Genomic DNA, 25,774 nt, shown 5'->3' with positions numbered 1-25,774 from the left:
AGGTTTTCATTTTAGACATCCTTGCGCTTTCTATGATAGTACTCTTTTTTTCTTTCTTTGCACATTTTCCCATGCTACTTCCAAATTTTAGACTTGGCTTTAGGGCCAGGCTGTCTGTATACTTCTGAAGGGAATGTCAGGGTTGGTCCTGCTGCTGCATTTGTGGGTTATTCAGTGTTATGTTATTCTAGGATTTCAGAGACAGTTTTGACTGGGGACCTCGAAACTATAAGTGCTCCCAAAGTAGTCTGACCCAGAGCAAATTCTGATAGCTACCTTCTTAATCTGAGCTCCACAAGTTCCTTATCTGGATTTGCACTTTGCCATACCCATTAGCTTGTCCCTGGTTTTAGTTCCAGTAGACTTCCTGGACTTGGCCATTATCAGACACCTGGAAAGTTCTGCAGTGGCAGAACTGCATGCCCCATTTTGGTCTGGTTATTTTACTATAGGCATCAAGCTAGAAGCTGGAACTGAGACTCTACCCTGCTCCTAGAGTCAGAACTACATAGTTACTTTTTCTTGTACTGAAGGTGTTCCTTAAGAGCTTTTAAGGTCTTTCCCCCCCCCCCAGTATTCTTTGTGTACCAGATAAATGCACTTGGGCTGCCCATCAGTTTTCTGTCTTTGTATAATAACCATCCCACCTACTTTTCCTATCATACATATCCTTGATGAAAGTCTGTGCATCAAGGAGCAAGTTCAGAGTTCATTCTTGGGTACTTGGTCTTGTTATCCTGGGATAAAACTCAACTCATCTAGTACAGAGGTTCTTTTTTTTTTTTAATGATTTTTGAAAAATTTCCCCCAATTACATTTGAAAACAATCCTTAACATTCATTTAAAAACTTTTTGAGTTCCAAATTCTCTCCCTTATTGAGAAGGCAAGCAATTTGATATAGGTTATACATGTGCCGTAGGACAACCTTTTTTGTGTCATGGATGTACCTGGCAAGGAGTTGATGATTCAGAACTGGAACTCAAGTGAAAGATTAGGAATGGATTTATACACCTGGGAATCAACTGCATAGAGATGATAAATTAGCCTATGGGAAATAATGAGGTCAATAAGGAAAAAATAGGAAAAAAAAAAAGATGGCCGAGGATAGAGCCTTCTTAGTTAGGGGATAAGTCTTGGATGATGATCCAGCAAAGGGGCCAGAAAAAGTTGTCAGGAAGATAGGAAGAGAACTTGGTCACCATAGAATTTAGGGAGAGCCACTCCTGAGGTAAACCTTAGAAACCAGGTCTGGCTGTGTACTAAGAACCTTCCTTTATCTAACTCTTCTCAAGGAACTAACAAGTCATGTTTGGGGGGAAAGGGAAGAGAATAAACATTACGTTCCAGGCTCTGTACTAAGCACTTTACGAATATTATCTCATTTGATTTGGGGGATATTTTCCCGTTACTCACAAAGCCAGCTCCCTCTTTTTATTACCTTAAGAACTCACTCTGTCTTTCATTTGAACTTTGTTAGGTAAAACCTCAAAGACTCCTAAGCTTCATCCCTCCAGCCTTTAAGGCCTCTTGGAAATAAGGACCCTGAACTCCCAGTGACTAGAAATAGCTTCACATCTGATTTGGGGAGAGATATGCACTGGGGAGATAAGATTTGGGAACCTGGTCACGACTCCATGCTTTTTCAGTGGTTAAGGTATTCCATCAGCTGTAACCATATATCCTAGCCTGGTAGCTCTGCAAGACATCTTGCCTTAGGGAAAGTTGCAGTAGTGTATATAGGCACATTCATATCACTACAAAAAGAAGTGGCCTTTACTGACCAATAAAATTTACATCTCACAGCAAGTTAGCTGGCAACAAAACTCTGTCCAAAGACAGCCTGAGGTTTTGCACTCTAGCCGTATTCTTCTTCTGCTCCACCATCACCCCCAGGAAGCTAATCTTTCCTGTACTACAGCCCAGCTTGTCAGCCCTTCCCAGGCTCACCTTTGTTCTAGTGCTCCTATCACAGAGATTCTTCCTGCTAGTATCAAGTATCCTTCATCATTGGACTGAATCCCCTATGTGTTCCCTGAAAGAGGGACTTTTGGCTCATTGCCATCTCAAGATCTCTCTGATCCAGATCTAAAGGATTTCAAACTGTTTCCCCCATTCCTACCTCCTTCTAAAGGCAATAGAATTAGCCTTGTGTAGCATGTGGTGGGGGAGGAGCAGTGGGTAAAGCATCAGTCATCTTGTTGTTTATGTTCACTAGGCAAGCCTTTTCTGTGGAGAAGTGAGTGCTCCAAAGCATGTAATTTGACCTCATTTCCATTTTTCCATGAAGACATAACTCCCAATATTAATGATTCTGAAGTCTTCAATTCCTTTCTTTGAAATTCAGCCACACGCTGATGACCTCTTCAAGCAGCAAATTGTATTTGTTTATTATGAACAGCATAAAGCAATTTTCTTTTATTCTAAATTTCATGTTCTTTTACTCACATCAGGTGAATTTCATTAAGGAATCTCTATTCCCTGGTTATGGTGTAGGATCATAAGGAATGGCTGTTCAGTTTTCAAAAAGTTTTGGAAATTTTAAAGTACTACTTATTTCAAGGTTGCTTCTGATTTGATACTTTGTAAGGTATTTATTGTTATGTTATACCATGTCTCTAAGTTTTGTCTTTATTTTAAATCCCATTACATAATACTTATAATCAGTTTTTTCCCTAGTTTCTGACCTTTTCATTCATTCTATCCTCATTTAATTGAGTTAATCATAACTTAGGTAGCACAATCTACCATGACTTGTGAATTGATTGAAATGACTAAGGAAACAAAGGTTCCAGCTTCCAAGGATATCAGTTTATTAAACAATGCATGCCAGTTGCATATGTAAGAAAGATCTTTCATTTCACATAACAAATTGAGACCAGGCTTCTTCAGCTTGGCACTGGACCCCCAAAACAGGGAGGCAGATGTTTATGCATTAAAAGCAAACAGTTAGCAGGATATAAATCAGTATACAAAATTAGATCATCTGATTTCCAATTGGAAGAAGGATTAGGGGCTCTCTGAGTTGGGAGGGGACAAGCAAACAGGTGCAACTCCCTGAAATCAGAAAAATAGGTGTCCTACTCCCCCACCAAGTGTCTGTATTCAGTTAACAAGAAAACAGTAATCGATTAGCTACTACAGAACCAATTTTCAGATAAGACGTGGGTTGATTGAGATGTATAATTGTGAGAAAACTCATTGCATCAATCTTCAGATCTGACTGGGTTTCTGGTAGCATAACCTAGGCCCTTAGTTAAGGGTCTTCAAGCAACAGGTGAAGGTGGTCCAGCTTCCCAGCCATGGAGGGCTAGATTCAAACAATGCAATAAAATTTTCCCACAATTCCCACAATTGAATAAAATTTTCTCATAAGACAGAAATTGGACTAGACCCATAACTGAATAGAAAGGGAACTGAGCTAGACCCAGAATTGAGTCACTAGATGGATTCATTGTGGTTCACTCAGTTCCCACATTACATGATTGAAACCTCAGACATTTTTTGTGCTTTTTTTCTGCCTGTTTCAAGCATCCTTTTATTTGTATAAATATTGTTTTTATTTTAAGTTAAAGTTTGCAGCTTGACCCTCCAATATCCCAAACCTTTACAATTCAGGTACAATGAAGAAGTGTTTTGTGAGTGTCTTTTGTTGTTTTAAATATTAAAAATTACTATTTACTTTTAGTTTTAAATTTAATAAGATCATTTTGTTGAAAGTTATATTGACTCAGTTACTTATTGTTCCCAGCCCTGCTTATTGATCAGTGTTGGGGGAAGCTCTGGTAGGGAGGAGACTTCAGGTCTGCAGTTTTTGTATCACCTTCTCTTTGTCAAGTACCCCTACCTGCAAAGTGTCACATTCTTGCTACCTTGGGGAGGGACTGAGATTCCAGGGCCCCATCTCTTGCTGAGGTAGATCTATCTGGATTTTCTTAAAGTCACCTATAAAAACTGCCCACACCTTGAGGCCATTGAGGATCTCTAATGATCAGCCATCAGTTTGCTGCTTTGACTTTGACTTATTTTTAATAAAATCTTTTTAATTCTCGTTGTCCTGAGTTTGGCTTCATTAATCAAGTGAAAGCCAAATAGGGATTGGAACTGTTATTACATTGATATAAGGTGCATTTTCTACCAGTGCGACTCAAGTTATAGAGAGCTGCAGAGGTCATTGAGAAATTAAGTGATTTGCCAAGGGTTACTGGGCACTGCCTCAGTCATACTGAGACCTGTTAAAGACCTTAGCTTAAAAAGGCCAAGATCTCCCAGTGCATCTAGGGCCATCTCTTATTGTCCTGGTCTATATCTTGCTGATAGACCAAGATGGCTTTGGAAGAGAAAGTGAGGCTGGTGACTTTGCACAGCCCTCCCTTACTTAAATCCACTTCATTTGCATGTCATGGCATCACCTCCCTGGTGTCATGGCCCTCTTTGAGAGTGAAGGATAAACAACAACAAGAAACATGTTCCAGAGGCTGGATGTGGAGGTGAGTCTTCCTGGTTCTGAAGCTCTGAAGTGCTATATTCCTGGCTCTGTGTAATATCCATTATACCACACTGACTCACCAGGTTAGTAGATACAAAGATAAAAAATAAAATATGCTGTCTCTCAAGGAACCTACGTTCTATCAATGTCTACTTTGAACTAAAATAATTACAATAACAATAAAGTAACATCTCACTTATGAAAAGGTCAGTTGCCCATTGATGTCAACAGCAAGGAACCAGAATGAAAGTAAATTAGCTACACATTTCTTGGACCAGTTTAAAGTCAATCTTAGCTTGAACCTGAAGTTGGCTGGGGGGGGGGGGCGGGAGCGGGGACACATATAGAAGTAGAGAATATTGGTATTAAAAGGACCCATACAGATCGTCTAATCCAACCTCCTCATTTTAGAGAAAAGGAAACTGAATCCCAGAGAGCTATAATTTGGGGAAATTAAAGAGTATGGTTGGAGTTCTTGGCTTGCATAAGCATAACCTTAGGCTATGATTATGTCTATGCATAAAACCACTTTAACTGAATTCAGATTTTTTTTTAAATCAGTTGAGTTCTGTGGAACAAACAGGTGTAAGGAAGGGTGAGGTGAATTAAGAGAGGGCAGGAGACTTGTTTATTTGGGGTCAGCAGGATGCCTGGCAGCCATTTTTCAACCAGCTCTCTTGACAATGTGCAGGCTCTGTCTGGAAGCCTGAATGTCTTAGGAAGGAAAGGCACATTTTAGCAAATGGGCATCAAGTGGTAGGAGACAGCTTTTTTTTTTCTTTCTGAAATCGTTTTATTCTGAAGCTTCAAAGGAAGTAAATTACAACCAACCATGGAGGTACTATTCAAATGAGATGTAGTGGATGGAATGCTGAGTTCTACAATTATTTTCCCCAACTTTTTAGCATTAGTTTTTTCCATGTCATCTAATTTTGCTGCAGAACATTTCTCATTTCTGCAAATTCTGTGTTGGCTAGGAAAGTGGAAAGGAGATCTCTGCCACACAGAGGTAAGATAGTGAGGCAGCAAGGTGTGGTAGGTTGGTAGATTACTAGGTCTCTAGGCAAGTTCACAGGTGGCCTCAGGCTTTTACTAGCTATTTGACTCTGGGCAAGTAAGTAGTTCGATCTCTGTTCGCCATAGTTTCTTCATTTGTAAAACGGGGATAATAATAGGACCCACCTCCTATAGAGAAAGCAAGGAAGTTCCAGAAAAAACATCTATTTCTGCTTCATTAACTATACTAAAACTGTGTGGATCACAACAAAATGTGGCAAGTCCTCAGAGAGATGGGAGTACCATATCATCTTATTTGTCTGCTGTGCAGCCTGTATGCAGGCCAAGAAGCAACAGGTAGAACTGAACATGGAATAACTGATTGGTTTAAGATTGGAAAACGAGTAGAACAAAGCAGTATATTGTCACCTTATTTATTTAACTTATATATAGAGTACATCATGCAAAATGTCAGGATGGATAAATCAAAAGCCAGAATTAAAGTTACTGGGAGAAATATCAACAATCTCAGATATGCAGATGAATACCACTCTGATGGCAGAAAGTGAAGGAGAATTAAGAAGTCTGTTGATGGGGGGTGAAAGAGGAGAGTGTAGTAAAAGCTGACTCGAAGCTTAACATCAAAAAAACCCCCTAAGATCTTGGCAACTGGTTCCATCACTTCCTGGCAATTCAAGGGAGAAGAAATGAAAGCAGTGTCAGACTTCATATTATTGGGCTTAAAGATCACTTTAGACAGCGACTGAAGCCATGAAATAAAACGATGCTTACTTCTTGGAAAAGCTATGGCAAATCTAGACAGCATATTAAAAAGCAGAGACATCACCTTACCAATAAATGGGCTGTATAGTTAAAGCTTTGGTTTTTCCAATAGCAATGTATGTCTGTGAGAGTTGTACTATAAGGAAAGCTAAGTACCCACAGAATCGACACTTTGTGGTGCTAGAGAAGACTTTTGAGAGCCCCTTGAATAGCAAGGAGGTCAAATCAGTTATTACTTAAATAAATTAATTCAGGCTATTCGCTGGAAGGTCAAATACTGAAGCTGAAACTTAAATATTGTGGTCACATAATGAGAAAATGGGACTCATTGGAAGTTGGTGTTGGGAAAGATTAAAGGCGAAAGGCAAAGGGGAAGGCAGAGGATGAGATGGATACGTAGTGTCATGGAAACAACAACATGAACTTGGACAGACTTTGAGAGATAGTAGAGGATAGAAGGGGTGGCATATTATGATCCACAGGGTCATGAAAAGTTAGACGCTACTGAACCACTGAACAACAACAGCAGCACCTAGCAGAGTTCTTGTGAGGATCAAGTGAAATAATAATTGTAAAGTGCCTGCACGTAGTAAAAACTATATAAGTGTTTACTCTTATTGTTAGGTAGAATGTTAAAGAAGAAATGGAAATCCACTCATGGTTACGTGTACCTTTGATTCCCCTTTTACTTTGTTTTTTGTTCTTTAAATTTTATTTTTCATTTATGGAATAAAACAAGCATTTCCGTAACATGGTACAATAAAAAAGATGATTGTACATGAAACTGCAAATCTACTTTGCACAACTTACAACAAAATTATTATGTAAATTAATTTTTTTTCTTTTTTCTCTACCCCTCCCTCGACCTAGCGATGGCTACCAGTATACATGCACACACATACATACATACATATATGTAAAATTATTCTATTCATATTTCTATTTATCAGTTCTTTCTCTGGTTGCAGATAGCTTCTTTCTTCATATATCCTTTATAGTTAATTTGGGTATTTATAATAGACAAAATAACTTATTCTCTCAAAGTCATTCTTAAAACAGTATTGCTGTTACTGCATGCAATGTTCTCTTGGTTCTGCTCATTTCACTCTTCATTATTTGGTGCAAGTCTTTCCATGTTTTTCTAAAATCGTTGAGCTGATCATTTCTTATAACACAGTGGTATTCCATCACAATCATATATCACAACTTGTTACTTTGTAGATGATTTTTTATTCTGTACTGAAAATAGTTTTCTATAAACCAAAGCTTCCTTTGAATGTTATTGGACCAGCTTCTCACCTTCCTTGAAAGTTAATACATGTTAAGCTCAACAATTTAGCAAAAATGAACAACTGCTTGCCTTAGTAGAAATCTAGCTTAAAGTGCTCATTTATGATGCAAAGTGAAAAAATCTTGCCCTGTTTTGTTTTTAGGGTGTAAAAAATCTATAAATTTTTCATATGCCCAGACCATTGACTAGATTTTTTCTTTTTTTATTTGATCTTTTGTACTGTATACAAAAGATAACAAATAAAAATATTTCAATATCAAGATATGGGGAAATTTTAGTTACCGTCTTTTGAAAAAAATTCCCTTATTGGATTCACTGATCCCCTCCTCTACTTAAGTGAAAAATCATTCCCCACCCCTACCTCACTTAAGTCCTGTCTGTCACACTTTGTACTTACCTGATGGACAGCCATGTTATATTTCTGTCATACCTATTTGTAAATATGCTTGTTACTCAAACGGCTACTTTCTGAGTTCCATTAGGATGTGGACTGTGTCTTATTTATCTCTCTTATCTCCCTCAGTTTCATAGCACAATATTTTCCGTGTAGTAGATACTTACCATATATTTGCTGAATTGAATTGAATTAATCTTTTTGATAAATTATTTTATGATTGTATCAAAAATATGAGCCACTATCTAAGAAACAAAGCAAAACAGACCACTTAGAATATAAAAGTCTGAAATAAGATATATGATGTGTTCTAGCATGCAATGCCCATTTGCTTATCTTATACCATAATAGTATTCATTTTTCCTGGATATTACTTTTTTGATATTAAAGTTATGCATAAATTGACCCATACACTGTATTTTCTTTTCAGATACATGGGAAGTTGAATGAATTATTTATAATTTTGCTAAAGCATTAATAGGGATTAATAATGACAATGGTTTTATTCAACCAGAAAAATTACATCTGTTGTATTTTGGACATTTAAAAATTAAGTAAAATGTTTCCCTAAATTTAGTGAGATTGGCGGTGTGGAGACTTCAGTCGTTATCAGGGCATAAGCCAGCAGTAGTCATGTGCTAAGGCTAGCAGATCAGAAGCAGCTAGGTGGCAGCGAACAGAGCATTGGACCTGGAGTCAGAAAGTCCTGAATTCAAATTACGCCTCAGATACTTACTACTTGTGTGACCCTGGGCATGTCATGTAACCTCTCAGGGCCTTAGTTTTATTTTCTGTAAAAAGGGGGATAATAATAGCACCAGGATTGTTGTGGGGAGCAAATGGCAAATATTTAAATATTTTCAACAAAATATCTAGTAAAAAGTATTTAGCACAATGTTTAGCACATAATAGGTACTATGTAACTGCTAGCTATTATACCATTGGACTAAACTGGAAATTCAGTATGAAAAAATTATAGCTAGCTAACACCTTATATCCAGAAAGATTTATGTTTTTAGTATACATGAGATTTTTTTTCTGCTAGTTATCTTTAAACACGTTTAACTGATGGAAGTGTTTCTTCCTGTCTTTCTTTTTCCATAGGATTATGATGTAAGAGTTCAAGGATTGGATAAAAAATTGGCATCATATAAAAACCAGCCCTCTATTTCTGCCCACTTATAATAATCCATGATATGTTCTTCAAATTGTAAGTAAATAAGTTTAATGGTGGAGTTTGGGAGGGAAAATATGAAAGCAGATCTTATGGAACACTTAGGCTATTTCAGCAAACGTTCCAAAATTCTTTAGGAGGACAGGATAGTTATAAAAAATAATTCTGTGCACTAATGCGTATATGTGAGCAGTTGTTCGCAGAACCTGCTTTCAAAATCTATATAGTTCAAGATTAAAACTGATTATGACAAATTTCACATTATAATAGAATGTTACTTCCTATATGGTTTCTAATCTTTTTAAATATATCAAAATATTCTTGAAAATTGTTGATCTTTGCCCATGCTTCTAAGTGAAGTTGAAATTAAGTCTATTTAAGCATCATTCATGTGCGTGTGTGTGTGTGTGTGTGTGTAAATGATTATACCACTGAAATGATCTCCAGTAAGAATATTTCTCCGAGGTCAGCTTCTTTTTTAAGTTTAAAGGTTTCATTAATACAAAAGAGGTATTTGCTATATTGAAACTTTACTAAAACATTTTATCAGCCCAGTTATTTCAATAAAAAATAGAGTCTTTCAACCTGATACTTGGTCTATACAGGTCTGTAACCATTAGGGGACTTAACTTACTGAGTTGAATCAATTAATTGACCAGGCGTTTCAGTGTCACGCATTTATGGTCACATAGTCATGAGGCCTGGGACAATTCATAAATATCATGTGGTTGTGATTGTTTATTACAGATTGGTGTGGAGACACTGCCAGGGAAATACTTTAATTCTTTGACTAAAATTAGGAGAAGGATTGGGACATTATTGTATTAGTTATTAAAGCCCTATCAAAGCCTAGAACAAATGTAAATCAATAACAATGAAAATGACCATTATGGTAGACTAGTCTTAATTCAGTATATTTGATCGATAACCCAAATCAGATCATCTCACTCTCTCTCCCTCTCCCAGAAGCCAGTTGTGACTCCCTTCCCCCTCTTCCTTTAAACTATGATTCATTTCTTTGCTACATGCATGTCTATACCATGCTTCTACAATGTACCTTTCTATTTAGAGAAGCAACAATAACGTTTTCTAATTATAAGGATCACCTTTCTTCTGAGACATCTTCAGTGCTTGCAAATATAATCCCATTTAAATTTCCTTTGAGATTTCTAGACTACATTACTAACTTCATTTTCTCCTCCTATGTAGTGGGATGAGTGATTACCATGAGTTCATGTACCAGTGCCAGAATTAAAATTGAAACATGGACTGATTCAGAGAGAAACTCAATAAACCAAATAAGATCTATATGTGTCCACTTCAGGCAGTTAGGTGGCAGACTGAATAGAGCATTGGACTTGGAGTTAGGAAGTCCTTAATTCCAGTCGTGCCTTGAGCACTTACTAGCTGGGCATGTCACAACCTTTCTGTGCCTCAGCTTCCTCATCTGTAAAAATGGGGCTAATATTAGCATGTACTTCTTCCCAGGGTTGTTTGTGAGGACAAAATGAGATAATATTTGTAATGTTCTTTGCAAACTTTAAACCATTATATAAATGCTGTCTTTTATTACTCTCCCTTTGCTGCCACAAATTTGCTGTGTCATCTTGGAAAGTGACATAAATGCAGTGTTATGGGTAGTAATTTCTGATGTTAATGGGCTTTACCATCAAAATGTCCAAATTGGCCTTTTAAAAACTAACTTAAAAAAATGATTGAATGCCACGGTATCAATAAAATTACAGATATAATATGAATGAAAATGATCTGTTTATTTGCATTTAGATCCATTTTCAGTGTTCCCAAAAGTAAAACAGAGATGCATATTTAAGATCTTAGTTTGTGTTCTAATTTAATACAGGGCTAAAAAAAAGTCTGAGGCAAATAAGTGCTATGACATCAGACTATAAAGTATTTATTATCTTATAAAATGAGAACATAACCATGATGGCTTCTCCTTCCCTTAACTAAAATTAAAAAGATTTCTATGTTTTTAATTTTTTAAGTTATTGATCAAATTTAAGAGACTTTAAAATCCTAACAGAAATGTTTTATGGTAAACCCCAACTTTTAAGCTATATTAATAGTTAATAAACATTTATTAAGAGGCTCCTATGTGCCAGGATAGACTTAAGATCACTATTATTATTTTATTGGTACCCTGAATGTATACAGCTATGTTCCTACCATAAAAAAGCCTCGTATATGAAAATGCAAATGTAGAAAGTTGATAAATTAAGACAGCTTTTTATTTTTGTGGTTTTACATATCTTGCAAAAATATTGACCATGGATTTCCTTGAACAGGAAATATACTCCCATAATTCATTTTCCTAAAGTTGGATTCACAGAAAACACATCAGAAATTCACTCTTTCTGTAAAGTGAATTATATCTGCATTTGCATATTATAATCCTTTCCTTAAGTGTTTTCACTATTATCTACATTTGCATGCAATTGCAATAGTATTATCTGAGTGACCTCTTAAATTATAGGCAGTTTTCATATTGAACAAATTTATATCCCTTCCTTATCAATAAATCAAACCCTAGGGTTAAGACTATTACTTTATGAGCAAAATGTCTATTAGGAAAATTAATTTTAATACTTGATTGAGTCATTTGAAACACTCCTTGTGTATGTGAGAGGAAGATGTACAAAAAACAAGGTACACCAAAGCAATACCTTTTTATGTACTTTCAAATGATAGAATAATGGTCAATGATTAGACTCATTTAATCTATTTTGTATGTAAATTCTTCTGTATAAATTTGGTATCTCTCGCATTCACAAAGATCTTTAAGAATGAAGATTCCAGAACTAAAATATAGTTACTTATCTCTTTTTTAAAAAGCACTTAATGTTGGAATTCCTTTCTCACAACTGGCCTAAATCCTTCAAAAAATATTCTGAGCCTATTCCATCTTGTCTTTTGTCTAAGAGATCATTAAGAATAGTTTTTCTCATGTGTGGTATAATAACTTTGCCTTAAAAATTAAGAACCAAAATATTACTGACTTTTAAAAAAATACCACCTTGTTCTTCATTTTTCTGTGAATGGGAAGGCAGATATTAAAAATAAAGTAAGACTTTTAAAAAATTCTGATTTAATTATAAATTTAATTAATTTGTGTTATTCATCTTAAAAATAAGCAAATAGTGTATTCCCCTTAAGATATTGGAATGGAAGGTCAGTTTAAGATGAGATAATTTAAGCCCAATGAAGACAGTGACTTGCTCGAGAAGTAAAGCCCAATTTCAAATTGAGGTCCCCTAATCCCAAATGTAGGACTCCTTTCTAAGATAATATAAATAGATTCTTTTGTTCCAAAGATCATCATCAAGTAAACCTTTAGCTTTTGCTATTTCAGAAAAAAATACATTTATTATAACTAATTCAATCTTTTTTCAACAAATTTCAGTTTTGAATCTGTTAATCCAGTGGAAAGAACACTGAACATGGGGTCAGGACACATGAGTTGTAATCCTAGTTCTTTTACCAATCTATGAAGTCCCCCTCTAAAGCTCTTTCACTTCCAATATTTTGTAAGCCTATGATTCTCACCCTGCACTTTTTCTTTTGCTCTTCTCCCCTGCGGGAAAAATTCCGTAGTTCTCTTAAATGTTGCTGTCTGGCTCAGTGGATACAGTGCCAGCCCTGCAGTTGAGAAGACTCAGCTTCCTGAGTTCAAATCCGACCATAGACATTTACTAGCTATGTGACCCTGGAAAAGTCACTTAACCGTTTGCCTCAGTTTCCTCATCTGTACAATGACTGGAGAACGAAATGGCAGACCATTCCAGTATCTTTGCCAAGAAAAAACCCAAATGGAGCCACAAAGCATCAGACATGACTGAAATGACTGAACAACAGCAGAATAAGATTTCAGAAGGGGTCTTAGTGTATGTTAACAAAAGAATAATTTACAGTTGATTGTTGTTATAGTATGAAATTATGAGGGGTAGTGTAATATATTGGATAAAAAGCTGGGCTCAGAAACAAGAAAACTGGGTTCAAGCCCTGCATCTGATACATAGCAGGTCTGTGAATCTAGGCCAGTCACTTGCCTCTAAACAGTTCTCTAAATCACTAAGCTAGAGAGAAGAATCTGGTCTTCATTAGTAGAAGTTCCTCACTAGAAGCTCTTTATGCTGGTGAAATTAGAGGTTTAGTCAAAAAATAAATGAACCAGTTCACATAGTCTCAGTTCCTATCATATTTATCTTTTCTGTTTTTTTCTACTTTTTAATGATAATGTTATAGTGTTGGTTCACAGTTTTCGGTCTTCTTTGATATCTTTCTAATGCGGCCTATAGGAACTCTTTCTGGTGTATGTCTTGCCGATAATTCCAGCTCTTGGATTTATGAATTTATACTGCTACTTGTGGTTTGGTCTACATGGAAAAGCCAGATTAAGACTTCTCTGTTGTGTAATTGTCAACAAACAACAGATGGGGAATTAATTTAATATGAATGGAAGGTAACTCAGATTAATTCAATCCTATGCTCAGTTATGGAGTGGAAAGTAGAGCAGGTTGAAGAATCACTTTCTCCTTCTATGGGAGATAGAGTTAGGCCTTTCCTTGGCAGCCATGTGCCCACAAACCTGTACATTTAGAGTCATTACCGATCTTTCCTTCTATAAAGTTAGAGATCATCTACTCTGCATCATGCATTGTAGCACTCATTCTATATGGTTTAGGATAGTAACTTTTTATGTACAGCTCATCTCCCACATCAGACAGCAACCTCTGGTAGGTCAAATATTGTGTCATACATAAACACACATAGGCATGTCTTCATACATACATTTTATTTATATATATATATATATATATATATATATATACACACATATATATATACATATATATATATATACACACACACATATATATATATACACATATATATAATATATGTATGCATATAGGCGTGTCCCTTATAGTTCATAGTGTAATGTCTTGAAATATAACAGGCACTAAATAAATATTTATTAAAATGAACATTGCAGGATGCCAATCAGGGAAGGTTAGAACTGTAGGAAATATATTATTTTGATGATTTCTCCATGATACCTCTTAGCTCCTTACATTAAGTGAGAATATGGCATAGTTGCTGCATACAAAAGTCCTGTGTGTGAGCTACAGCCTTCTGAAAAGTCCAGCCAACAAGACATTGTGCAATGCCTTTTAGATCCCAGGCATGATATAAGGAAAGAAAAAAATAGTTTATACTGTTAAGGAGTTCACAGTCTAATGGGGGAAGCAACATATAAACAACCATGAACAAGTAAAATATCTAAAAGACAAAGTGGATATAATATAGCAGAGTTACATTAAGGTGGATGGGGAAAAGTTTTTTGCAGAAAGTGAGACTCTAACTGAAATTTGAAAGAAGCCAGGGAACCTGCAAATTGGAAAGAGATAGCACTCCAAGCATGGGGGATACCAGTGAAAATGCATAGAATCAGGAGATGGAATATCCTGGAAGTGAAAAAGCATGGGCTCAAATGTCACTGCATCATAGTGGGAGATCATGGAGGGGAGTTAGATGGGAAAAAAAAATGGAAAGGTAGAAATGGGCCAGGTTACCAAGGGATTTCAAAGCTAGAGAGAAGATTTTATAAGTGATTCTAGATATAATAGGTTATCACTAGAGTTTGTTGAATTGCAGGGTGGGTAGGGGGACATAAATGGATCTGAAATGGAGAGAGAATTGACATAGGAGATGAACCAGAAAGCTATTGCAGTAGTGTAGACTTGAGGTAATGAAGGGCTGCACTGGGGTGGTGGCAGTGTCAGAAAAGAGGAGAAGACTTTCTATAGGACTTGGTAATAGATTGGATAGGTGGGGGACAACGACGACTGAGGAGTCAACTTAGATGACAATCTAAATTGAGAGCCTGGTTACTGGGCAGAAGGTTACAGTAATAGAGAAGTTAGGAAGAGAGGAAAACTTGGAAAGAAAGATAAGTTCAGTTTTTGGATATGTAAAGTTGAAGATGTTTATAAGTCGTCCAGTTGGAGATGTCCAGTAGGCACCTGGAGATGTGAAAGTGGGGGTCAGGAGAGAAGCTAGAACTCAACAAATAAATCTGAGAATCATCTGCATAGATAACTGAATCTACTGGGACTAATGAGGTCATGAAACAAAAGAGTATAGAGGAAGAGAAGATGATCCAGGAGAGAACCTTAATGGACATCCACAGTTAGTGAGTGCAACCTTGTTGAAGGTCCAGCAAAAGGGACTGAGAAGGAACCAACAGATAGGTTGGAGAACCAGAGAGCAGTGTCTTCAAAAACCTGTAGGGAAGAGAATAATGAGGTTGACAATGTCATTTGCTGAAAAAAAAATAAAGAAGGATAAGGATTAAGGGAAAGAAAAACATTAGATTTGGCAATTAAGAGGTCATTGTATCACAGTTATTAGAAGTTAGATACTTGGGGCTTTGCAAAATTTGGAATTTTGCCAAGATAGGTCCCTTTTCGCTCCTTACCAAAGAGGGCTTATTAGGTCCCTGGTTAATAGAACATAATGTCAAATGGCTACTAATGATGAGTCACAAGGATAGAATCTACACCTTTGTGTTTAAGAAGAAAATCACCTATGATTTATAGCCATTAGAAAGACTATTTATTGATAATTTCTACTTTATTAATAATTTACCCATCAACTATTTTACAAAATGTGCTCAGCATATTTAGTAGTGTCCCAGCTCTCTAAGTCACAGCTTCCAAAATTTTCCAAATTGCACGCTATGGAGAAGGAATTAGAGGGTAAGGATTTTTAGAAACTCTTAATCAGTCCTTTTCAACTAGTGCCTTTAGTAGTATTATTATTATTATTTTGGGAGACTGTGATTTCCCTCTATTAGCTGCATTGTGGAGAATGAGACAAGAAAAAACTCCCCAATGGACCAGCCCCTCTAGAAAAAAAATATGGTCTGGAATATTGATGCTAGTGAGTCACTGTGTGCTTAGAATAAGAAGCATAGAGATAAAAATACCCTCAGTGTTTTATTTAAAACAGTGAACACATGCCCTGTGGGCTTTCTAGTCAACCATGTGCAAGACATGCCAATTTTATAGGACTAGGTTTTTAAAAAATGTACTGTTTGAAATACTCCTTTTGAATGTTTTTCTTTCTTCTTTTTTGCCCCCCTCTTCTCCTCCTCTAAGTAGTTTTTCTGTCTTCTTAACGAAGGATACTTCTCCACTCCATTTGGTTACATATTCTACCTCATGCTAGTAGTGGAATAAGATTGAATTCCAGGGCACCTGAAAAGCTTTCAACTTCACAATTTTCAGAAATAGTTACCCCACTCCCCTTCCATCAGTACCACCAGAGGCAAAACTGAGAAACATTTGGGAGCTGGCCTATGACACCTTACCATCCACCTTTCTTTTTTGGAGCAAAAAAACAGTCATCAGAGCCAAATGAAGGAGAAATGATTGAATGATAGAGAAGGAAGAATAAAGAAATAGAACGAAGAAGATGTATGATTACAATGGATATAATGAGGTTCTAGGGGGAAAACTTTCTTTGCTTTCTTTATCAGTCTTTCTCATCCCTATGATCCTTATCCCTCTCTTATCTAGGAGTGTAATTTTCAGTAAGCCAGCTCCCTCTCAGACATACGAGCTTCTCTTTTCCTGTCAGCTCATTCCTCTCCAGGATGACTTCCATCTCCTCATTCAGCTGCTGTGACTCATTATAATATCTAGCTGTCAAATCCAGAGGCTTTTTCTTGGTATTTTATCCTCCTTATTCTTCTTCATCATATTCAACACATCTGAATACCATCTCATATATCAAAATTTTTTCCATATTCAAATTCTGAAATTTGTCCTCTTTGCTTTCTGCCAACTGCTCTTTAAAGCAACCACATTGGCAAGATCTTTCCTCTCTATTTAATTATGGGCCTCCCTCAAGCCTCTTTCTGCATCTCTTTTCATCTTTCTGTGTCTCTCCCTTTATCTCTCTCTCTCTCTCTCTTTCCTTCCCTCCTCTTTTTCCATCTCTCTCTTCCCTGCAACCTCTGTATACTCACTCACTTAATAGAGTTCATTTAAGCCAATAAAAAGGCATTTATTATGTGCCAGGCACTGGGAATACTATGACAAATGTAAAGACTACTGCCTCAGGGAGCCAGATTGTGATGGAGGGAAGAAGGGTCAGTATAAACAGGAAAAAAGTACATACAGGATATATATGCAAAATGAATACAAGTTAGCTTGGGGAGTAGTGCACTAGCAGTTGAGGTATCAGGAAATTTTCATGTAGAAGGTAGCACTTGAGCTGAATACTGTGGGATCCCACAGGCAAAGAGGGATTGCATCACAGACATGAGGGAGGGCAATATAAAGGTATGGAGATGGGAAATGAACCTTTGTGCATGTATATCAACAAGTAGGCCAATAGGGATAGATTTCAGAGTGCAAGGAGATAAGTAAAATGTAAGAAGACTGGAAAGGTAGAAAGGAGACAAATTGTAAAGAAATTTAAATGTCAAACAAAGAAGTTTATAGTTGATCCAGAAGGCAATAGGGAGCCACTAGAAGGGCAACATGATCAGACTTGTAGTTTAAGAAAATCAATGTGGCAACTTTATGAACATTGGATTGGAAAAGGGAGAGCCTTGAGGCAGAGACCAGATGAGAGACTTTGGTTTGGGCTACCATTTCTGTAAAGATAGTCTCAGGTTAATCTACTTATCCAAATTTCTCCCACAAGCTATATGCTCACATGTTCTATATGTTTTCTAATACCTAGGCTCCTGGTCATTATTACTTCTAGTCCAGTGTCACAAAGGTGGCATTTGATTGTTTTTTTCCAAAATCCTCTGTAAAATTTAACTTCTTCTCTTGGAAACACTGTTAGACTGTCTGTTCCCCACTTTGGGGCACTATATTGTTTGACTTAAAACTGTTCATCCTTCACAACAAGACTGCTGCAAAAACCTTGACTGTTCTTTTTCTGTAATATTTCTTCTCTTTCAGGGGTTTCCAACCCAGGGTAAACCTACCCCTAGAAGGGATGTGAGAAGCTTGTTGGGGGTAATTTTTTCTTAATTAAAAATAATACTATTTTATTTCTTATGTATATATACACAGCAAACTATAATTTATTTAATATTTCCTATTGTGTAGTAGGATTTACTGGAAGCTAAAGAAACAGGGACCAAAAGTGGTTGGGAACTTCTGTTCTGATTTTTCCTTCATTTTTGTCACCCTTTTAAATTCCTCATAAAGATTCTACTCATACTTCTGAGAGCCCTACAAAGACTCCTTTGAACAAATATAATGGGTACTGAACGTGAGCTAGAAAGGTGACCTTGCCAGGCTTCATCTTTCTTATCTCTTACTCCTCTGTCCACTCCCTACTTTAATCACATCAGTCTTCCCATAGCCTGTTTATTTCTTCCTCATGACCAACCCAACCCATTCCCAAGTTTTTCTCCATATGATTATTCCCAGGCACCCCACCCCACCCCTCTTCTTTATTTGACTAATTTCATTCTTCTCACCCTTCAAAGTTCTGATCTTCTGAAACACCTTATTCAACTAAGCAAAATAATCCTTGTATTCACATCAATACCACTTCTCTCAGCTGGCCAAAGTATACAGGAAACTAGTAATTATATTTTGTGAACTGTTTATCCCTGTAAGCTTCTGGGCCACCTTCTTTCACCATTCAGCTGGCAAGCATGCCTAGGGCATATAAACTTTAACAGTGGTAATACCTAAAACATTATTGAGAAGGCCAACCTGTTGCATTCCAAAGACAAGTGTAAATTGTTTTTAGATGGCCTGTAACCTCCAGAAACCTTCCAAAAATGGAGAGTTGACTTTATACGCCTCTATATTTGTCTTCTTTGGCCACCCAGCCGCACATTGTGTTTCTCCTCTAAAAGCATACCTATTTAATCTAAATAAAATCCTTGAAGATAGAAGCAGAATCATCTCTCTGTTCTTTAAATTCCCTCAGTGCTTAGCATAGTGTTACACAGTGAATGAGCAATCAAGAAATATGAACTGATGATTAAGAAGGAAATGAACGATCGTCAACGGCAGTGTCAAATAACTGAAAGCAGAATTTGGCTCTAAATTTTGAAGGTCAAAGCTTATTAACCTGTATAACAATGAAGGAGACAAGATTTTTATAAATGATTATTATTTGACCTGAATGTTAATGATTTCTCTTGTTTCCTTTTTCTTCCTGGAAACACTTATTTCAAAAGTACCTGTAGAGAACATAGTTTAAATAACTGATATTTTCAGAGATGTGGTATTAATGACCTGTACCCTAAAAGTAATAGGCAGCTTAGAGAGTGGACTAATCAATAGGCACATTCCCAAGAGTTTATGCCATTAAATGATTTACTTTGTTGATACTCCATCCTTTTTATTGTATTATCAGAGCTTAGTTTTGGTACAATACCTACCATTTTGGTAACAGCAACAACAAAAAATCAATTCAGAAGCTTTTCATTACTATATGACCTGGCCAAAAAAACATATTAAAATCAACTGTCTTGCCAGAGGCAATTCAGAGGACTAAATTTTGATTTTTATATATTATATTATTATGTGGTATATTATCTTATATTATTATTATATAACATTATGTATTAATTTACTTGATGACAAATTAGTGATAAAATTAAAATTTGGTTTTCCCTCCAGTCAGGAAAATCCTTTATCTTTCCATTATGCAAAAAACTAGGAAAATCTTAGACTACTCTCTGTAATAGTCTTAGATTACCCTCTTAGTCTTAGAGTAAATAAATTAGAATAAAAGTGAAACCTGATGGGGATGATAAGGAGTGGTTGAGAAAATTAATTGTTGCTTAAATACAATTAATTAGTTGTTTGTTTGTTTGTTTTTTTCCTAGCAGCTCAGTAATGTAGTACAATGGCCTGATTGAAAATTGGAGATAACTCAAAGTTAGCATGGGTTGTTTCTGAAAGCAGTGATTTCTTCCTCACTAGAGGTCTTCATGCAATAGCTACTGGGTCAGTTTGTAGAGGGGATTGTTGTTCAAGTAAAAGCTCCTGAGGTTCCTTCCAACTTTGAGATTCTGTGATTTTGTGATTTGTTGTATTCTGTCATAGGCATTTGGTTCCCATTATTCCTACATAATTTCAAATCAAGACAAGATCTTAGATCATTGTGACTTGAATAGTATGTGGGACAAGCTTTATCACAGATAGTTAGTATGTCTGTCTACTAACTTAAGGCTCTGATGAATACCTACTACAGATAACACATGTAAATCAGTAAACCCAACAAATAGGACCCCCTTCCCATATAAATGCATGAAATAGCCCTCGGCCTTATTAAATAATCTGCCAAAAATACTGAACTATACATGGAACCACCAGTGCTGGTGACTTTGATCGGCACCAGAGTTACCCATAGAATTCCTTCCTCCTGCCTGCAGTATCTGTCCATCTCATGGAAATTGGGGTCTTTTCCAGGTGATAGTTGTGGAATTAATTGGCCCAAAGAATGCACCCTAAATTCTTTTGAGGTTTTGTCTTCGGTCCAGTACCCTCCCTCAATATACCAGGCATGACCTTCAGTCCTTTATCTTTAGATTTGTTGAATAATTCCCTTAATCTCATCTCCTTCTAGAACCAGTGCCAATTTGTTAGTCTGCTGGCTAAAGAATCTGGGTAGAGACACACATGGTTTTAAGAAATACTTGTGAATATTTAATTGATATCATATTGCTTTATCTTCTCAAGGGGTGGGGGAGGGGAAGGAGGTTGAGAGAGAATTTAGAACTCAATTTAAAAAAAGGAAAGCTAAAATTTTTCCCCTTTTAATTGGGAAATATTTAACAACATTTTTAAAAAATATTTTTAAAAGAAGTACTTGTGAAAGGTGAGATGGTTCCTTTGGCTCCTCAGAAACTTAAGTGTATATGTTACTAGATTCACACTTTCTTTATAACAAGGGTAGGTCCTAAATTATTACTCCTTTAAATATGCATGGCTAAGCCATACTACATTACCTAATTTTGGTAAGAGGGTGTCAAACACATCATTTTGCCTGATAAACCCCAATAATTTTGGCCAGATCTGTTGAGATTCTTGCACTTGGTTTCATCTCCCATATGACCTAGAATATGCCTAAGCTAAGATTGTCCATTATGCATAAGTAAGCAAATGCCTTTTGCCTTCTGGAAAGGGAAAATTCTGAGGAATAAGGTCTTTACTCTTAACAAATTAAGTGATGAGCAAATACAGGGCACAGTATTCCTATACTTGGGAAATTTCGTGCCATAGTGTTTTACTTTTTAATATTTGGTTAACTTGCTTATCTTTTCAGTTGCTTGAAGATGTTAAAAAATGTAACCACTATTCTTTTCTGCAAATTCACTCCAGAGCACATGGTAAATTTGTGGCTCATATTCAAACACAATTTGTTTGAGAAATCCATGTGGCCTGAAGACCTCATTCAAAAAGTAATGGCCCATTCTTGGTGCTGACTGTACTCGAGGACCTGGAGTTAGGTTGTACTACTTGAAAAAGTAGCCCAGTTCTGGGGAAATGTTTGTAGATAATATTGAGATTTTTGTCTTAGGTCCTTTGGAGGAAGGGTTGAAGTTTAATTTAGTAGTACTTATAGACCTGTTTCTACTTTATTCCTTATTACACATTTGATTATATAAGAAATATTAGACAAATGTGAGTGAAGAAAATATTTTATTACTTGATTTACTTCCTGGTTATTTATGATATTTCATGTTTTAATTAAATTATTTTGCTATTGGAAAAAGTGGTCCACTCTTTTAAGGGATATTATTACAATAATAGTGATAGTTCATGTGTATGTGGGCAGGTAGTTAGTGCAGTGGATAGAGTGTCAGACCTGGATTCAGGAAGATTTACCTTCATGAATTCAAATCTGGCCTCAGATACTTACTAGCTAACCCTGTGTGCCTCAGTTCCTCAACTGTAAAATGAGCTGGAGGAGGAAATGGCAAACCACTCCACTATCTTTGCCAAGAAAGCCCCAAATGGAGTCACAAAGAATCAGACACACCTGAAACAAATGAACAGCGAATCATATGCATATAGCATTCCATGTTTATAGTGTGACTCCTGGATGACAGCATGTCAGTAATGAAGTTCAGTCCCATCATACCATATCAGAAAGGGACTGGGAGATGATAGAATAGATTCTGAGGCTTTCTCAGAGACTGATTAGGGTGCTGACACTGCAGCATCTTCATATGGAATAACATATATTGCTGATCCTCTAGGGCTGGGGTTCTTGGAACCCTTTGGAAGTATGATGAAGCCTATTTTCAAAAAAATGTATTTTTTAAAAATTCCTAATTGAAGAAAATGTTAAGTTTCAGATAAAAGTGAAAATAAAATCCCTGTTTAAGTTCATAGAGTCCCTGAAATCTGTACACTGACCCTCTTGGTGAGTAAAGTGCAATAGATTATATTCTTGGTACTAAAAGATCCTGAGAATCTGGCTTTCAGAGTATCATAAGTCATACAAAGAACCTTGTCTATATATTGATGTGATATTACATTTCAGGTTATAATGCTTGAATTTTAAGAAATTTCTATAGATATCTTCTACAGATGTAACAAGAAGTTGTCTTGGGCCTTAGGAAAAGAGCATCTACCAGAGAATTTGTGAGGTGTGACTTGTGAATCATCTTGAGCTCAAACCATGAGAAAGAGGATATTCAGCTTGCCTGCTTCCTGGACGGTATCTAGGTTTCCTTAAAAAAAGAACAGGTTTATAGGAAAAAAATAATTGCTCCAGATCATGAATATGAGAAATGCAAATCAAAACAGCTCTAAGGTTTTACTTCATCATACTCTGCAAATTGGAAAAAATAACCAAAAAATGGCAAGAGTCAAAGTTCGAGGAATTGTGGGAACCTAGACACACTAATACATCGTTGGTGGAGCTGTGAAATGGTATAACCATTTTGGAAAGCAATTTGGAATTATTAAAATAAAGTAACTAAAATGTTTCATACCCTTTGAATGGAGAATACTGCGCATATACCCCAAGGAAATGTCAATATGAAAAAAATCCCCATATACTCCAAAATATTGATTATAGCAGAACTTTTTGTGATAGCTAAGAATTGGAAACAAAGTAGGTGCCCATTAATAGGGGAAACAGCTAAACAAATTGTGGTACATGAATGTAATGGAGTACTACATACTGTAAGAAATGATGTGTGTAAAGAATACAGAGGAACATGAAAAGATCTATATGAATTGTAGAGTGATATAGAGTGAAGTGAGCAGATCCAAGAAAACAGTATTCATGTATCTACAACAATTTAAATAGAAAGAACAATGATATGCCAAAAAACAAAAGTAAATGTTATGAAGATCAAGTAGGCCTCAAATGAAGAGATGTGGGAAGACCTCTTTCCCCCAGCCTTACCCCTTTGTTGAGGTGGGACGTCCACAGATGTTACATCCTGCAGATGTTTTCAGACTTTTTCAATGAATCAATCAGTTGTGCTGACTCCTCCCCCCCTTCTAAAAAATAATATTTGTCATATGGGATGGCTCTTGGGGAGGAGGAGGAGGAATTCAGGGGATACTGTGGTGATACAAGAAACAGCAAACATCAGTTAAAATAAAAAATTTTAAGAGACAACAGTTGGTGGCATCCCTCCACTCCCCTAGGAGATGACATGAAATTACCACTCTCTCCAACTCCACTCTACCCCTCTAAGGCTCAGGGCATTGATCTCCATCATTATGGAGAGAGTCCCATACCAGTTAGCTTTAGGGCTGGGGTTACCTTCACAATGGGGCAAATTTTGCAATAGTAGCCTTTGTAAAGTCCTCCCAAAGTTGTTTTAATGCCATTCCTAATGCCATTTGCAGAGCCTCCATCTCTTATCACAAAGAATGGGTATGGTTAGTAGAAGAGCAGTGACACAATAAAGGCTAGCTTAATATCCTGAAAAGGCTGTTATTATATTCAAACCCAGCAAAAGACTTATCCCCCCTACATTTTTTTTTCAGTTCGCCCTCTCCCTCCTTCTTGGCACAGAACCTTACCTCTTACTTCACTGGGAAAAAAAACCAAGTTCATCCATCACAAGCTCTTTTACTCAATCCTGTATGACAAATACCCTCAAAATCATATGTGATTCCTTCCCCCTTTTTGATTCCATCCCCTCTAATTTTCCCCAGAAACTCATCCTATTTGTTTCTCACAAATTTTGAATTTTTTCTTATCAGTTGGCTCCATCCTTAATACCTGCTGTGACAACCAGATATCTCCCTTCACTCTCATTCTCATTCACTTGAAATCTGGCTTCTGACCCAACAATTAATTGAAACTGCTCTCACCTAGGTTAGTTGGTCAGCTAATAAAAATGCATTAAGTTACTACTGTGTGCCATAGGTACTGTGCTAAGTGATGGGATCCAAAGAAAGGTTAAAAAAAGATAGTTCCTTCTCTGAAGGAGCACACAGTAGTAGTAGGTAGAGACAACATGCAGACAACTAAGTACAAATAAATTATGCATAGGGAAATTGGAAATTAACAACAGAGGGAATACACTAGAATTAGGGAGGATTAGGAAAAATTTTTTGTAGAAGGTAAGACTTTAATTGAGATTTGAAGACAAGGAAATCAAGAGGCAGAGATGAGGAGGGAGAGGACTCAAGGCATGAGGGACAGCCAGTGAAAATGCCTAAGAGGTAAGGAACAGCAAGGAGGCCAATGTCAATGGAAGAAAGAATACATGGTGGGGAATGGTGTGTTCTAAGATATAAGAAGACTGGAAAGGTGGGGTGTTGGGGCAGGTTATGAAAGGCCTTGAAGGCCAGAAGAATTTATATTTGATGCTGGAGGTAATAGTGATCCACTGAAGTTAGCGGGGAAGGGTCATATAATCAGACCACTTCAGGAAGATCACTTTGACAGCTGAGTAAAGGATGAACTGGAGTGGGAAGAGAGCTGTGGAAGAGAGATCAACCAGAAGGTCCAGATATGAGGTGATGAGGGTCACCAGTGATCTCTTTATAGATAAATTCACTGGACTCCTCTCTGGCCTCATATTTCTTGACCTGTCTGAAGAGTTTGACACTGTTGACACCTCTCATTCTTCTGGATATTTTATCCTCCCTATTTGTTGTACTGCTGTATAGTGGTTTTCTTCTTACCTGTCTGACCAATCATTTTTAGTTTCCTTTGAAAGATCGTCAGCCATATGGTAAGTACACCCCAGAGTATTCTACCAGCCATTCTCTCTGTTGCTCTCTGTCTCTGTCTCTCAGTCTGATTTCATCTTATCTATTTTATTTCTTAAGTACTCATGGATTCAATTAGCATTGCTAAGTAAATGACTTTCACTATACATAGCATTCATCTCTTTCCTGATTTTGAGTCCTAAATCCCCAGTGGCCTGTTAGACATCTCCATCTGATTCCCAGGGGAAACTCGAACTCATTATGTCAAAGATAGAACTTACTATCTTTTCCTCTAAACCTACCTTTCTTTGTACCTTTCATGTCTCCACAGAAGGCACCACCATTTCCCATTCACTTGCATTTCCAACCTAGGATTCATTTTTAACTTTACTTTCATTCTCCCTTCCCCTCCTACCTTCATATCCATTGGTACCATCACTGCCA

The 25,774-nt window shown here is 36.7% G+C and overlaps 1 protein-coding gene across 1 annotated transcript in view; it reads left to right on the top strand.

Annotated features, from left to right (window-relative positions):
• The window catches only part of FUT9 (fucosyltransferase 9), a 189,990-nt gene that overhangs the window by 54,288 nt on the left and 109,928 nt on the right, over positions 1–25,774 (top strand). The window contains exon 2 of the mRNA XM_020998346.2: positions 9,056–9,161. The gene's annotated coding sequence lies outside the window, so the exon portion shown is untranslated. The remainder of the gene's footprint in view (positions 1–9,055; positions 9,162–25,774) is intronic.

The sequence above is a fragment of the Phascolarctos cinereus genome, unplaced genomic scaffold, assembly GCF_003287225.1.
Source record: "Phascolarctos cinereus isolate Bilbo 61053 unplaced genomic scaffold, phaCin_HiC Scaffold_5;HRSCAF=322, whole genome shotgun sequence".
Taxonomy (NCBI): domain Eukaryota; kingdom Metazoa; phylum Chordata; class Mammalia; order Diprotodontia; family Phascolarctidae; genus Phascolarctos; species Phascolarctos cinereus.
The sequence above is the reverse complement of the archived record's forward strand: the minus strand, read 5'-3'. Positions and strand labels throughout refer to the sequence as shown.